Here is a 15,495-nt window from a genome sequence, read left to right as displayed (position 1 = left end):
AATCCAACACTTTGGGAGGCTAAGGTGGGAGGATAGCTTGAGGCCAGGAGTTCAAGACCAGCCTTGGCAATATAGTGAGACCCCGTGTCTACAAAAAATAAAAAACAATAAAACTCAGCTGGGCATGATGGCATGTGCCTGTATTCCTAGCCTACTCAGGAGGTGGAGGCAGGAGGATCACTTGAGCCCAGGAGTTCAAGGTTACAAGGAGTTATGATCATGTCACTGCACCCCAGCCTGGGTGAAAGAGCAAGACTCTGTCTCTTAAAAAAAAAAAAAAAGGAAAAAAAAAGGCCAGGCACAGTGGCTCATGCCTGTAATCCCAGCACTTTGGGAGGCTGAGGCGGGTGGATCACCTGAGGTCAGGAGTTAGAGACCGGCCTGGCCAACATGGTGAAACCCTGTTTCTACTGAAAATGCAAAAAAATAGCCGGGTGTAGTGGCGCACGCCTGTAACACCTGTAATCCCAGCTCCTCGGGAGGCTGAGGCAGGAGAATCACTTGAACCTGGAAGGTGGAGGTTGCAGTGAGCCAAGATCGCACCATTGCACTCCAGTTTGGGCAACAAGAGCAAAACTCTGTCTCAAAAAAAAAAAAAAAACTCGCTCGTCCCCGGCTTCCGAGCACAGCATGGCGGTCAAGGTGCAGACAACTAAGCAAGGGGATCCTCATGAGTTAAGAAACATATTTCTACAGTATGCCAGTACTGAGGTTGATGGAGAACATTACATGACTCCAGAAGACTTTGTTCAGCGCTATCTTGGACTGTATAATGATCCAAATAGTAACCCAAAGATCGTGCAGCTCTTGGCAGGAGTAGCTGATCAAACCAAGGATGGGTTGATCTCCTATCAAGAGTTCTTGGCATTTGAATCTGTTTTATGTGCTCCAGATTCCATGTTCATAGTGGCTTTCCAGTTGTTTGACAAGAGTGGAAATGGAGAGGTGACATTTGGGGCCAGGTGCGGTGGCTCACGCCTGTAATCCCAGCACTTTGGGAGGCCAAGGTGGGCGGATCACAAGGTCAGGAGTTTGAGACCAGCCTGGCCAACATGGTGAAACCCCGTCTCTACCAAAAATACAAAAATTAGCCAGGCGTGGTGGTGGGCGCCTGTAATCCCAGCTACTTGGGAGGCTGAGGCAGGAAAGTAGCTTGAAACCGGAAGCCGGAGGTTGCAGTGAGCTGAGATTGCGCCACTGCACTCCAGCCTGGGTGAAAGAGTGCAACTCTGTCTCCAAAACAAAAACAAAAACAAACAAACAAAAAACCCACAATAAACTGTTGTCTATTTACTAATAAAATGAGTATGAAACATGTTTAAAAAAAAAAGTAAAGAAAAGAAAAGGGGAGAAAAAAAAAGTTAGCTTAGAATTCTTCACTTCTTAGCCACAGCATCTAGGTTACATTGATTTACCCAGCAATAGAAACCCTTTTCTCAAGGAACCTCTGAAAATATTTTCACTTCCTTCATTCCCAACTTAAACACATCCAAATGATGCTGCTCAGAATTTCAAGGATATAAATTAGTATGACATGTAAGAGCAGGAACAACTCCACAATAGAAGAGAACTCTTGAGTCAGCTCTTGTAGGAAGTTCTGCAAAACTGCACCCAGGAAACTTGATCTGAACAATGAGATTAGTGTACCAACTTTTCCCTACTGTCAGTACTTCCCAGAGCCAGAGAATGGGACATGTGGGAGGATTTATCTGAAAACAGAGAAAGGAGTAGAAACGAAAACCCACATCATTTCCATAGGCCAAAACTCCCCACCAAGGCAGTCTCAGTACCATCTCAATGTTTAATGTGACTACAAAATGTCATGTAGTATTGCTATTGCCTCCAAGCTAGTTACAGCTAAATCATCCCACAAAAAATAGGGAGGCATCTAGCCTAACGTTTTTAAAGCTAAAGCCCAATCATTAGAAATATATTAGGGTGTTGGCTATATTTATACTCTGTTCAAAGGACCATTAATCTTCATCTTCTGATAATGAGAAGAATTCCCCATGAATGGGGGGAAAAATCAACTCTGAAAGGGATCTTTTCTCCTTCAGGGGCAGGTACCGACATTTCAACACAAAACTTTCTGAGTCCACATTACTCAGAGGAAAAAAAAAAAATATGGAGTGGGGTCTTTCTTTTTTTTTTTTTTTTTTTTTTTTTTTTTTTTTGAGACGGAGTCTCGCTCTGTCGCCCAGGCTGGAGTGCAGTGGCCTGATCTCAGCTCACTGCAAGCTCCGCCTCCCGGGTTCACGCCATTCTCCTGCCTCAGCCTCCTGAGTAGCTGGGACTACAGGCGCCCGCCACCTCGCCCGGCTAGTTTTTTGTAGTTTTAGTAGAGACGGGGTTTCACTGTGTTCACCAGGATGGTCTCGATCTCCTGACCTCGTGATCCACCCATCTCGGCCTCCCAAAGTGCTGGGATTACAGGCTTGAGCCACCACACCCGGCCGGTAAAAATATGGAACGCTTCACGAATTTGCGCAAAAAGAATATTGTATTAGGAGACCTCAAGACCCCTAAATCAAGCAATCAAAACATTCTGCCCCCGTAAGCCACAGCCACAGAAGAGTTAAAACCATCAAACTCCATTTCCTTTCCTCTCCGTTTCGAATCACTTGGGGGAGGGGAGGAGGAGTGGAATAGAAAGATAGGTTGCAGTCAAAGTCTGGACAGCTAAAGGCAGGGTGGTCCACTGCATATCTGAGCCTCAGAGATGGGAATGATAACTAACCAATAATGTGTGTGTGATCAGAGGGTGTCAGTGAAGGAGAAAAATAAGATGGGGCAAAAGGAGGTAGTAGGGATAGAAACAAGAAGTTTTATACCACTTCAACAGCAACCTCTACTGGCAAATGCAAGGAGGTCCTGGCCACCCTTTAGGTCTAGGGCTGGTAAGACAAATGAGAGAAAGGACTATCCCCATCCCTTGTCCTCCTCTGACTGTCCTGCATTTTTCTCCTGGGTTTCCTAAATCTAACCTAAGCCTTTTCTCCAGATTCACTCTAATGAGAAAGTAAGTAGATGGGTGGTACAGTTTTATAGCAAAGAAAATAAATGGCAATTAATAACTGGTTTGCACCAGAGAAGCCAGTTTGCCTAATTAGCCTACTGGTTCCAAGAAGCCTCTCTGCAATATGCCGGCCTTTTATATTTATGTTTTTAATAAAGCCATATCCCCACCTCTCACAAGGTAGCATCCTCCCATCCATCCCCTTTTCAGCCACCCTCCTACACTTAAAATCTCTTTTTCCCAATGTGACGTCCTGAATCCCACCCACTAAAGGAGAAAACATAACCTGTTGCACAAGTATTTCATTTACAGGCAGTTCTCTCAGGCACACACCCCATCTTGACAGGCAGCCAAGATGATGTCAGCCAGGTAAGTGTTCCCTTAGGCTTCCGGCTCTGAGCACCTGATCTAAACTTTAGAAGGGTGTGAAGTACTAACAAAATCCAATCACATCAACATTTATTGACTACTTGCTAAATGTAGGACATTGTGTTAGGCAAAACTGGGACTAGAAAGAAGAATAAATGACCATGAGCCCAAGCAGCACAATCTAACTGGGCAAATGTGTGAGAAGTTAAATAACAAATAACAAAATACAAGTGATGATACACAGCATTTCATGGTCAACTGGCAAATGAGTGGTAGAAATTAATGCTATGAGTTATGAGGCAGAATGAGTTATCATCTGTGAGTATGGCTTGCAAAGGATTAATGGAAAAGGGAGGACTTGAACTGAGCTCCAAAGATAAGTAAAATTTTACCAGGAGGTGAGGGAAGACTTTACAGAAAAGGGTGCAATAGCAGAAATCTTTTTTTTTTTTTTTTTTTTTTTTTTTTGAGACAGAGTCTCACCCTGTCACCCACGCTGGAGAGAGCAGTGGCGCAATCTCGGCTCATTGCAAGCTGCACCTCCCGGGTTCATGCCATTCTCCTGCCTCAGCTTCCCAAATAACTGGGACTACAGGCACCTGCCACCATGCCCGGCTAATTTTTTATATTTTTAGTACAGACAGGGTTTCACCATGTTGGTCAGGACAGTCTCGATCTCCTGACCTCATGATCCACCCGCCTCAGCCTCCCAAAGTGGTGGGATTACAGGCGTGAGCCACCATGCCTGGCCTATGGCAGAACTCTTAAGTATCAAAGGGAGACTCAAAAGTAAGCCAGCCCAGTGCAGTGGTGCAGTCCTGTAGTCTCAGCTACTCAGGGGGCACTGCTTAAGACCAGGAGTTTGAGGCTGCAGTGTGCTGTGATGGTGTCTGTGAACAGCCACTGCACACTAGCCTGGGCAATGTAGCAAGACCCTGTCTCTAAAAAAAAAATTTTTTTTTAAACTGTAAGCCAGATGTATGTTAATAAAAATAAATAAGTGGTAAGGCTCATGAGTCAAGAAGAGACACAACCAAGATAAAGGAATAAACAATGTAAAGGTGCAGTTACAAAGCAAGCGTGGAAAGAAAAAAACCTGGAAGGATACAAACCGAAGCTTCAACAGTAGTTACCTTGACCAGTGGGCCTAGGTGGAGAAAATAAAGACTAGAAAAGAGAATTTTTACTTTTTTCTTTGTAATTTCTGCTTAAATGTATTACAGTGAACATGTTTAATTTTGTAATAACACAAAAGAGAGTTACATAAACATAGCAGGCCTATGTTTTTTCCTCTTAACCGCTAGGACTTTTTTTTTTTTAAAGTAACTTACAACGTCTCACATCTGACTAGGGCCCCATGGCAAGACTGCAACCAGTACGTAGGAAATGTCAACTGACTTCACATTCTCTTTCCCACTCAAAACAATAAGAGCTCAAGGGAACACAAATAAAGGTCACTTCCCTGACCCCTCAGTTGGCACCATTCCAGAACTAGGAGTTTTTAGAGAAAAGGAGACTCAGGTCTCAGGCCAGACAGTTCTATTCAAGGAAGTGAAGGAAAGGTATATACTGAGTTAAGAGCTGGAGTTCTGAAGTCCAGCAGAGCTACATATAAATGACTGCTCTACTATTCACTACTAGGTGAGAGAACTTGAGCAAGTTATTTCACTGGCTGAGCCCCACTTTTCTCCTCTGCAAAATGAGATAATCTCCTTCACAGGGTTATCATGAGAATTAAGTGGGTTAATGTACATAAAGTGCTTAACACAGTCCATTCCGGGCACATAGTAAAAAATTAATGAAAGCTGCTATTATATTATTATTAAATCATTCAGCCCAGAAAAGGAAGGCATCTCCCACCAAAGCTACACACCAGGTCCACCTCAGCTCTTTCCTAAATGCTGCCAAAAATCAAAATGCAGAATTAGCAGGACAAGAAGAGCTTTTGTTTTCTTTTTGAGACGGAGTCTTGCTGTGTCGTCCAGGCTGGCGTGCAGTGGCGCAATCTAAGCTCACTGCAATCACTGCCTCCTGGGCTCAAGCAATTCTCCTGCCTCAGCCTCCTAAGTAGCTGGGATTACAGGCATGTGCCACCACGCCCAGCTAATCTGTTATTTTTAGTAGAGTCGGGGTTTCACCATGTTGATCTCAAATTCCCTACCTCAGGTGATCCACCTGCCTCAGCCTCCCAAAGTGCTGAGATTACAGGCTTGAGCCAAGGCACCCAGCCAATAGGGCAAGGAGAGTTTTAACTGTATACTAAGAGAATCTTAGTAATAAATCTTAAAAGACCAAAGAAAGTTAATTTCGTATATGTTCACTCCTCTGTCCAGGTTACAAACTGACTACGCCATTTGTTTTTATTTTTTTGTTTTTGTTTTGTTTTGTTTTGGAGACAGAGTCTTGCTCTGCTGCCCAGGCTGGAGTGCAGTGGCACAGTCTCAGCCCACCGCAACCTCTGCCTCCCAGGCTCAAGTGATTCTCCTGCCTCAGCCTCCCAAGTAGCTGAGATTGCAGGCACCCGCCACCATGCCCAGCTAATTTCTTGGTATTTTTAGTAGAGACAAGGTTTCACCATGTTGGCCAGGCTGGTCTCGAACTCCTAACCTCAGGTGATCTGCCTGCTTCAGCCTCCCAAAGTGCTGGGATTACAGGTGTGAGCCACCATGCTCGGCCCTAAACCATTTGCTATAGGATGAACTGTATCCCCCAGAGAGATGTTCCAACCCCCAGGGACTGTGAATGTGCCTTTATCTGGAAATAGGGTCTTTACAAATGATCAAGTTAAGATGAGGTCATTTGAAAAGGCTCCAACCCAATATGACTAGTGTTCTTATAAAAAGGGGACATTTGAACACAGACAGACACATACAGAAGTGAAGGCGGTGAGACAACATCATTTACAAGCCAAGGAACATCTGAGGCAACCAGAAACTAGAAGAGAGATGTACGGAACAGGTTCTCCCTCACAGCCTTCAGAAAGAACCAGCTCTGGTGACAACTTGTTTTCAGACTTCTCGCCTCCAGAACTGTAAGACAATAAATATCTGTTGTTTAAGCCACCCAGTTTGTAGTACTTTGCTGTTGCTGTTATTATAATAATAATTATTATTATTATTATTAGACAGGTCTCACTATGTTGACCAGGCTGGTCAAAAAAATGGCATTTATCCTATTAATTATATGTTTTTGCTGCTGTTTGTTTTGTTTTGTTTGTTTGAGACAGTCTTACTCTGTCGCCCAGGATGGAGTGCAGTGGCATAATCTCAGCTCACTGCAACCTCTGCCTCCTGGGTTAAAGCAATTCTCCTGCCTCAGCCTTCCAAGTAGCTGGGATTACAGGCACATGCCACCACACCCAGCTAATTTTTGTATTTTTAGTAGAGACGGGGTTTCACTAATGTTGGCCAGGCTGGTCTTGAACTTCTGACCTCAGGTGATCTGCCCACCTAGGCCTCCCAAAGTGCTGGGATTACCAGCCTAAATTATATATTGTGAAAAGAAATTTTAATCTAAAATCAAAAGATGGATTATTTAAAAACAGACAGGATCTGGCTATATGCACACTTCCTTCCCTACTAATTCTCATTTCCCAAAGGTGAGAATACCATTACAGAAATGGACATAAGGACCAAGCGAGGGTCTAAATCCTTTTGAATCTGGTATATCTGCTTCCCTAAGCACCTCCTGAATGAATGGAAGGAAGAAAAGAGAACTCACAGATATTGAGTATCCACTGTGTGTTTCACATATGCTAGGTGCTAATACATACTATCTTATTCAAACCTCACAATATCCCTACAAGGTATGAACTATTCTTCGCACTACTAGTCAGGACATCAATGTTGAGAAAGGTTAAGTAGGTTGCCCAAGGTCATACAGCCAGGAAGTGGCTGTGCCAAGACACAAACTCCCTGTTCTCTTTTTTTTTTTGAGACTGAGTTTTGCTCTTGTTGCCCAGGCTGGAATGCAGTGGCACGATCTCGGCTCACCGTAACCTCTGTCTCCCAGGTTTAAGCAATTCTCCTGCCTCAGCCTCGCTAGTAGCTGGGATTACAGGCATGTGCCACCACGTCTGGCTAATTTTGTATTTTTAGTAGAGACAGGGTTTCTCCATGTCGGTCAGGCTGGTCTTGAACTCCCGACCTCAGGTGATCCACCCGCCTCGGCCTCCCCAAGTGCTGGGATTACAGGCATGAGCCACTGCACCTGGCAAAAACCCCTGGTTCTTAATGACACCAACCTGCTTGAACAAGTACTTTTGAACCAATTCCCTAGATATAATTTTCTTCCACCCTTTGCTTGAAATCACTATATGCCGAATGAATCACTGAAGAGACTTTACAAATCTCATCTAATCCCTCTGTTTTTGTGTGTTTTTTCTTTTTTCATTTTTTTGTCTTTTTTTTTGTTTAATTGCTTTCCTTTGAGTTTGATAATCCCTCCATTTTTATAATAAGGAAATAGGCCCAAAGACGACAAGTGACTTGACCAAGGTCACAAATAAATCAGTGGCAGAATCAAGTATCCAATCAAAGTTTCCTGATTTCCATTACACCACACAAATTGGAGAGCAATAGCAATACATGAAAATAGAGCACAGATGCTGGAATCAGACTGTCTCAATTCAAATCCTAATTCTGCCACTGACTGGCTATGTGATCTCAGGCAAGTCATTTAACCTGTTTGTCCTGTTTCATCTGAAAATTGAGACAATAATATTTATTTCACATGGTTGCTCTAAGGACTGAATGAAATAATATATGCATAAAGTACATTAAAATTATGCCTGGCACATTAATAAGTACAAGATGTGTTAATGCTGCTGCTATAACTACCACTAAATAATGCTAGGCAAAACACCAAAGAGTATATACACACAATACTGCTTTATGAAACTGCAGACAAATGTACTCATTGAGAGATATTGAAAGAGAAAAAAAGGAAGAGGAGAAAGTCTCTTTATTCCTGTAAATTTGCCTAATTTAATTATTAGTAATAACACTTACTGAGTATGCTAGGCTGTGCTAGACTCAGTGCTTAATATGATACAGACATTACTAAATTTCATTAAATCTAAGATAGTGTCAGGCCGGGCGCGGTGGCTCAAGCCTGTAATCCCAGCACTTTGGGAGGCCGAGACGGGTGGATCACGAGGTCAGGAGATCGAGACCATCCTGGCTAACACGGTGAAACCCCGTCTCTACTAAGAAATACAAAAAACTAGCCGGGCGAGGTGGCGGGTGCCTGTAGTCCCAGCTACTCGGGAGGCTGAGGCCGGAGAATGGCGTGAACCCGGGAGGCGGAGCTTGCAGTGAGCTGAGATCCGGCCACTGCACTCCAGCCTGGGCTACAGAGCGAGACTCCGTCTCAAAAAAAAAAAAAAAAAAAAAAATCTAAGATAGTGTCTGTTGCAAAATGCACCATGTCATTTACTCTCCCCAACAACTCTATGAAATAGAGAGTTCCTCTATTATACATATGAGAAACTGTCACAGAGAGTTCAAATAATTTATCTAAAGTCACACAGGTAGTAAATGGCCAAACCAGGTTTCAATCCCAGGTCCGTCCAACTCCAAAGCCTCTTGCACTAACCACCTAATCACAAACTTGGTGCTTCTCAAACTTTAACAGGCACAGAATCAAATTAAAGAACCACCTGGGGGCCAGGCGTGGTGGCTCATGCCTGTAATCCTAGCACTTTGGGAGGCCAAGGTGGGCGGATCACTTGAGCTCAGGAGCTTGAGACCAGCCTGGGCAACATGGCAAAGCCCCATCTCTACAAAAAAAAAAAAAATACCAGAATTGGTTGGGTGAGGTAGCTCACGCCTGTAATCCCAGCACTTTGGGAGGCCAAAGCAGGCGGATCATGAGGTGAGGAGTTCGAGACCAGCCTGGCCAACAAGGTGAAACCCCATCTCTACTAAAAATACAAAAAAACGTAGCCAGGCATGGTAGCATGTGCCTGTAATCCCAGCTACTCAGGAGGCTGGGGCAGGAGAATTGCTTGAACCTGGGAGGCAGAGGTTGCAGTGAGCCAAGATCTCGCCACTGCACTTCAGCCTGGATGACAGAGCAAGACTCTGTCTCAGACAAAAAAAAAAAAAAAAAAAAAAAAAAAAGGACAAGAATTAGTCGGGCATGGTAGCACAAGCCATAGTTCCAGCTATCTGGGAGACTGAGGTGGGAGGATCACCTGAGCCCGGGAAGATTGAGGCTGCAGTGAGCAGTCATCACACCAATGCACTCCAACCTGGGCGACAGAGTAAGACTCTGCCTTAAGAGAAAAAAAAGTCCCATCCTGGTTAACACGGTGAAACCCCGTCTCTACTAAAAAATACAAAAAATTAGCCGGGCGCCTGTAGTCCCAGCTACTAGGGAGGCTGAGGCAGGAGAATGGCGTGAACCCGGGAGGCGGAGCTTGCAGTGAGCTGAGATCCGGCCACTGCACTCCAGCCCGGGCGACAGAGCGAGACTCTGTCTCAAAAAAAAAAAAAAAAAAAAAAAAAAAACAAAGAGAAAAAAAAGTCACCTGGGAATCTTGATAAAATTAAAATTGATTCAGGCCAGGCACAGTGGCTCACGCCTGTAATCCCAACACTTTGGGATGCTGAGGCGGGTGGATCTTCTGAGGTCAGGAGTTCCAGACCAGTCTGGTCAACATGGTAAAACCCCATCTCTACTAAAAATACAAAAATTAGCAGGGTGTGGTGGCATGCACCTGTGGTCACAGCTACTCAGGAGGCTGAGGCACTAGAATCGCTTGAACCTGGCAGAAGTTGCAATGAGCCAAGATCACACCACTGCACTCCAACGTGGGTGAAAGAGCGAGACTCTGTCAAAAAAAAAAAAAAAAAAATATATATATATATATATAAAATATATATATATATATATATATATATATATTTTTTTTTTTTTTTTCTAACAAGCTATCAAATGCTGGTCCTTGGACCACCACTGACTGCCAAGTTATTCTATTCTGCTTCTGATTACTACAACTCCTCCTCCTCCTGGATCACCATCTCCATCCTTTATCTCAGGGATCAGCTAATGAAAAAGATCTACTCCCAAATGACTGAGGAACCTCCTAATTAGACCTTTGTTTTTCTGTCACTTTCACTATTCCCTCCTCTCCCGTTCCGGACCCCACCCTCCTTTCTAAGGTAGGCTACACAAAGCTACCTAAGAGGAAGCTAACAGGGCGTTCAAAATGAATGTCTGTGGTATAAGGAAAACTAAGGAAACTATGTTAACCTTGGATGATTTGCAGTAACAAGGTCCAACTCAAAATCCACATCAACATTGTGGCTCTGGCGAGAATGCTTCTGGAATAAACTGGAAACTATGGGTTATTTACTCCCATCATTTCTCCAAAGATAATGGGTGAGACCTCTCCCCACCCCCACTCTCAGCTTAGGTCTCTGAGCAACACAGGTAATTATGATCTGCCCACTTACTACTGAAACCATGAATTTCAACTGGGTTTAGTCCTCACCTGTCCTCACCTGGTCTACCTGCCCTATATTTTAGACATAGTTTTTGTTTGTGCTCTTCATGCTTAAGAGTACTACTGGCCAGGCGTGGTGGCTCACGCCTGTAATCCCAATACTTTGGGAGGCTGAGGCGGGTGGATCACGAGGTCAGGAGTTCAAGACCAGCCTGGCCAAGATGGTGAAACCCTATCTCTACTAAAAATACAAAAAATTAGCCAACTTTGGTGGTGGGCACCTGTAATCACAGCTACTCGGGAGGCTGAGGTAGAGAACTGCTTGAACCCAGGAGGCAGAGGTTAGAGTGAGCCAATATCGCCCCACTGCACCCAGCCTGGGTGACAGAGCAAGACTCCATCTCAAAAAAAAAAAAAAAAAAATTACCAAACACAAAAGTGGCTGCACTGTACAAGTATGTTACATAATCACCTTTCTATAGTTGTTCTGGATCCCTGGTTAAAAAGAAAGTCTGAAATGTGAATTATATACGATACAACTGAGTGGGAGTATGTGAAACACAGGATTTTTTTTTACTCAACAGCCCTACAGACACAACCCCACTGCTCCATGGGGTTATCTTAAGGTAAACAATTTTTGTAACTCTACTTGAGTAGTTCAAATCAGACCATTTTCTTTTTTTTTTTTTTTTTTTTTTTTTTGAGACAGGGTCTCGCTCTGTCGCCCAGGCTGAAGTGCTGTGGCCGGATCTCAGCTCACTGCAAGCTCCGCCTCCCGGGTTCCCGCCATTCTCCTGCCTCAGCCTCCCGAGTAGCTGGGACTACAGGCGCCCGCCACCTCGCCCGGCTAGTTTTTTGTATTTTTGAGTAGAGACGGGGTTTCACCGTGTTAGCCAGGATGGTCTCGATCTCCTGACCTCCTGATCCGCCCGTCTCGGCCTCCCAAAGTGCTGGGATTACAGGCTTGAGCCACCGCGCCCGGCCAATCAGACCATTTTCAAGAGTAGTCTGATCTGGGAATCTTAAAGCAACCCAGACCACGAATCCAAAATTTTCCTGTGCCTTAAGGTAAAAGAAGGCCAAATGGAGTTAATCAGGCCTGGGTTCGAAACCCAGTTCAGTCACTTACTAGCTGTGTGACCCTCCGGGAAGTGATATAGGTTCCTTAAGCCTCAGTTCCCTCATCCGTTAAAATCTAGTAAGGTTACGGGACTATCATAGGAAGTCATTTATGACGATTAAATAAGACTGGCCTGGCACGGTGGCTCAAGCCTATAATGCTAGCACTTTCGGAGGCCGAGGTGGGCAGACCGCCTAAGGTCAGGAGTTCGAGACTAGCCTGGTCAAAATGGCGAAACCCTGTCTCTACTAAAAATATAAGAAGTTAGCCGGGAGTGGTGGCACGTGCCTGTAGTCCCAGCTACTCAGCAGGCTGAGGCACAAGAATCGCTTGAACCTGGGAGGCGGAAGTTGCAGCGAGCTGAGATCGCGCCACCGCACTCCAGACCAGGTGACAAAGCAAGACTCTGTGTCAAAAATAAATAAATTAATTAATTAAATAAAACAAAATACCTGGCATATAGGAAGGGCTCAATATATATTAGCTTCTTCCCTTTTGCTTCTCCACCCCTCTTCATAGAGATAATACAGTTAAGTACATAATACACATTAGTACCAAACCACATTAAGGAACTGTGATTAAGCATCATTTTATTTAATTTTTTTTTTAAATCCATTTACCTGGTAAGGAGATATGGCTTTAGCTTGAGGAAGTTATTGTTCCTTTCCATGCCTCTTTTCCTTATGGGGAACAAGAGTGAACTAACTTAACATTTCCAATTCATTCATTCAATATTTATTGGAGCAGCTACTTTACACCAGACACTCTTCTAGGTGCTAGGGAAATGAGTTAATACACAAATAAAAACCTCTACTCTTAAGAAGTTTGCATTCTAGGCCGGGCGCGGTGGCTCAAGCCTGTAATCCCAGCACTTTGGGAGGCCGAGACGGGCGGATCACGAGGTCAGGAGATCGAGACCATCCTGGCTAACATGGTGAAACCCCGTCTCTACTAAAAAATACAAAAAACTAGCCGGGTGAGGCGGCGGGCGCCTGAAGTCCCAGCTACTCGGGAGGCTGAGGCAGGAGAATGGCCTGAACCCGGGAGGCGGAGCTTGCAGTGAGCTGAGATCCGGCCACTGCACTCCAGCCTGGGCAACAGAGCAAGACTCCGTCTCAAAAAAAAAAAAAAAAAAGAGGTTTGCATTCTAGTGCTCACTTCAGCAGCACATATACTAAAATTGGAACAACAGAGAGATTAGGGAGGGCCCCTGCACAAGGATGACACACAAATTCGTGAAGTGCTCTACATTTTAAAAAAATAGTTAGAATAAGACCTAATATTTGATAGCACAAAAGGGTGACTATAGTCAATAATAACTTACTTGTACATTTTAAAATAACTTAGAGTGTAATTAGATTGTTTGCAACACAAAGATAAATACTTGAGGGGATAGATACACCATTCTCCATGATGTGCTTATTTCACATTGCATGCCTGTATCAAAACATCTCATGTACCTCATAAATACATGCACCTATTACGTACCCAAAAACATTTTTTTAAAAAATCTTTTTTAAAGAAGTTTGCATTGTTGACCAGGTGCGGTGGCTCACACTTGTAATCCCAGCACTATGGGAGGCCAAGGTGGGTGGATCATGAGGTCAGGAGTTCAAGACCAGCCTGGCCAACATGGTGAAACCCCATGTCTACTAAAATACACAAATTAGCCGAGTGTGGTGGTGCACACCTGTAATCCCAGCTACTCGGGAAGCTGAGGCAGGAGAATCTCTTGAACCCAGGAGGCGGAGGTTGCAGTGAGCCAAGATCACACCATTGCACTCCAGCCTGGCCAATACAGTGAGACTCAGTCTCAAAAAAAAAGTTTGCATTGTAGTAGGAAGACTCAGACAACAACCAAAATAAATAAAATATGTTACATAATAACAAGGAGTTCCAGGAGTCAGGTGAAGTAGAATTATAACATCCCAAGGGGAAAGTGAATTTGAGAAACAGAGGTTAAAGGCTTATGCAGTTTTAAAATTCTATGAAATGGAAATTAGAAAATGGTATAAAGAGGCTTTATTGGCCAGGGGCGGTGGCTCACGCCTGTAATCCCACCACTTTGGGAGGCCAAGACAGGTGGATCACCTGAGATCAGGAGTTCGAGACCAGCCTGACCAACACGGAGAAACCCCGTCTCTACTAAAAATACAAAATTAGCCAGGCATGGTGCCACATGCCTGTAAACCCAGTTACTCAGGAGGCTGAGGCAGTAGAATCGCTTGAAACTGGGAGGCAGAGGTTGCGGTGAGCCGAGATTGTGCCATTGCACTCCAGCCTGGGCAACAAGAGAGAAACTCCCGTCTCTAAAAAAAAAAAAAAAAAAAAAAAAAAAAAAGAGGCTTTATTATATTCTGCACATTACAATTCTCCATCTGATAGCAACACTTTAGTCTTAAGCTCTGAAAAGGACAGATTATATATTTAGTTTACACAAAGCATTCAGTATTTAGAATTTCACCACTGGATGGATGGGAAAAGCATTCAGTAAAATCAGGAACATAGGAGAAGGGCAGACCCAGGAGCAGGGACGGGGACAACAATGTCCCTTTTGGACATATCAAGTATGCAACATCTGTGGAACAACCACGTGGAAAAAAACATTGTGAAAGGTGCTGGAAGTTGCTGAAAACACTAAGAAATAAAACAACCAGCATCATTTGCAAAGTGGCTCAATTCATGAAGTGCATCATATGCATCTCATCTGACATAATCTAGAGCTTCAAAGAGATCACAATACAGCCGGGAAGTTCAGACAAATACACATGAAAAGTAACAGCAACAACAACAACAAAAACTAAGAAATGTTATAAGGGAGTTTTGGCTTAAGGAATTACAAGAATTACAATTATAACACTTGTTTGTTTTTTAGGTTGGTTTTTTTTTTTTTTTTTTTTTTTTTGAGACAGAGTTTCACTCTTGTTGCCCAGGCTGGAGTGCAATGGCACAATCTCGGCTCACCACAACCTCCGCCTCCCCAGTTCAAGTGATTCTCCTGCCTCGGCCTCTTGAGTAGCTGGGATTACGCGCATGCGCCACCACGCCCAGCTAATTTTGTATTTTTAGTACAGACGGGGTTTCTCCATGTTGGTCACGATGGTCTCGAACTCCTGATCTCAGGTGATCTGCCAGCCTTGGCCTCCCAAAGTTCTGGGATTAGAGGCGTGAGCCACCGTGGCCTATAACACTTGTTATATTTAAAGACCATAATGAAATCACCACTTAGTTTTCCAATTTCTAGAACTTTTATTTATTTAACTTTCCATATCATCACAAGCCTGTTTACTGGAGATATTATACATCTTTATAAGTCAGAAAATAATCAAGAAAAAGAGGAGGAAGAGGAGGAGGAGACAAAAGGATGCTGGAGTTTCGGTTCTGCTATCAGACAACATATATAGGCAAGGCAAAGCAAAGCAACTAATGACAGCAACAAATACTATTTTCTGCATTTATTAGCCCCCTTAATACTGCCCCCAAACCTATTTCCTCTTACCAGAGCACCTGTGCTCCAGCTACACAAGATATTTTGTCTTA

General features: G+C 43.8%; 2 protein-coding genes and 1 non-coding gene across 4 annotated transcripts in view; 2 read left to right on the top strand and 1 right to left on the bottom strand.

Annotated features, from left to right (window-relative positions):
• The window catches only part of MYCBP (MYC binding protein), a 657,065-nt gene that overhangs the window by 367,241 nt on the left and 274,329 nt on the right, over nucleotides 1–15,495 (top strand). The gene's annotated exons all lie outside the window — the stretch shown is intronic.
• The window catches only part of MACF1 (microtubule actin crosslinking factor 1), a 387,658-nt gene that overhangs the window by 355,864 nt on the left and 16,299 nt on the right, over nucleotides 1–15,495 (bottom strand). The gene's annotated exons all lie outside the window — the stretch shown is intronic.
• On the top strand, nucleotides 13,106–13,210 carry LOC126944718 (U6 spliceosomal RNA). Its single transcript, XR_007722160.1, has one exon. It is a non-coding gene; the product is annotated as a U6 spliceosomal RNA (small nuclear RNA).

The sequence above is a fragment of the Macaca thibetana genome, chromosome 1 (assembly GCF_024542745.1).
Source record: "Macaca thibetana thibetana isolate TM-01 chromosome 1, ASM2454274v1, whole genome shotgun sequence".
Classification (NCBI taxonomy): domain Eukaryota; kingdom Metazoa; phylum Chordata; class Mammalia; order Primates; family Cercopithecidae; genus Macaca; species Macaca thibetana.
This window is presented reverse-complemented; position numbering and strand designations above follow the sequence as displayed.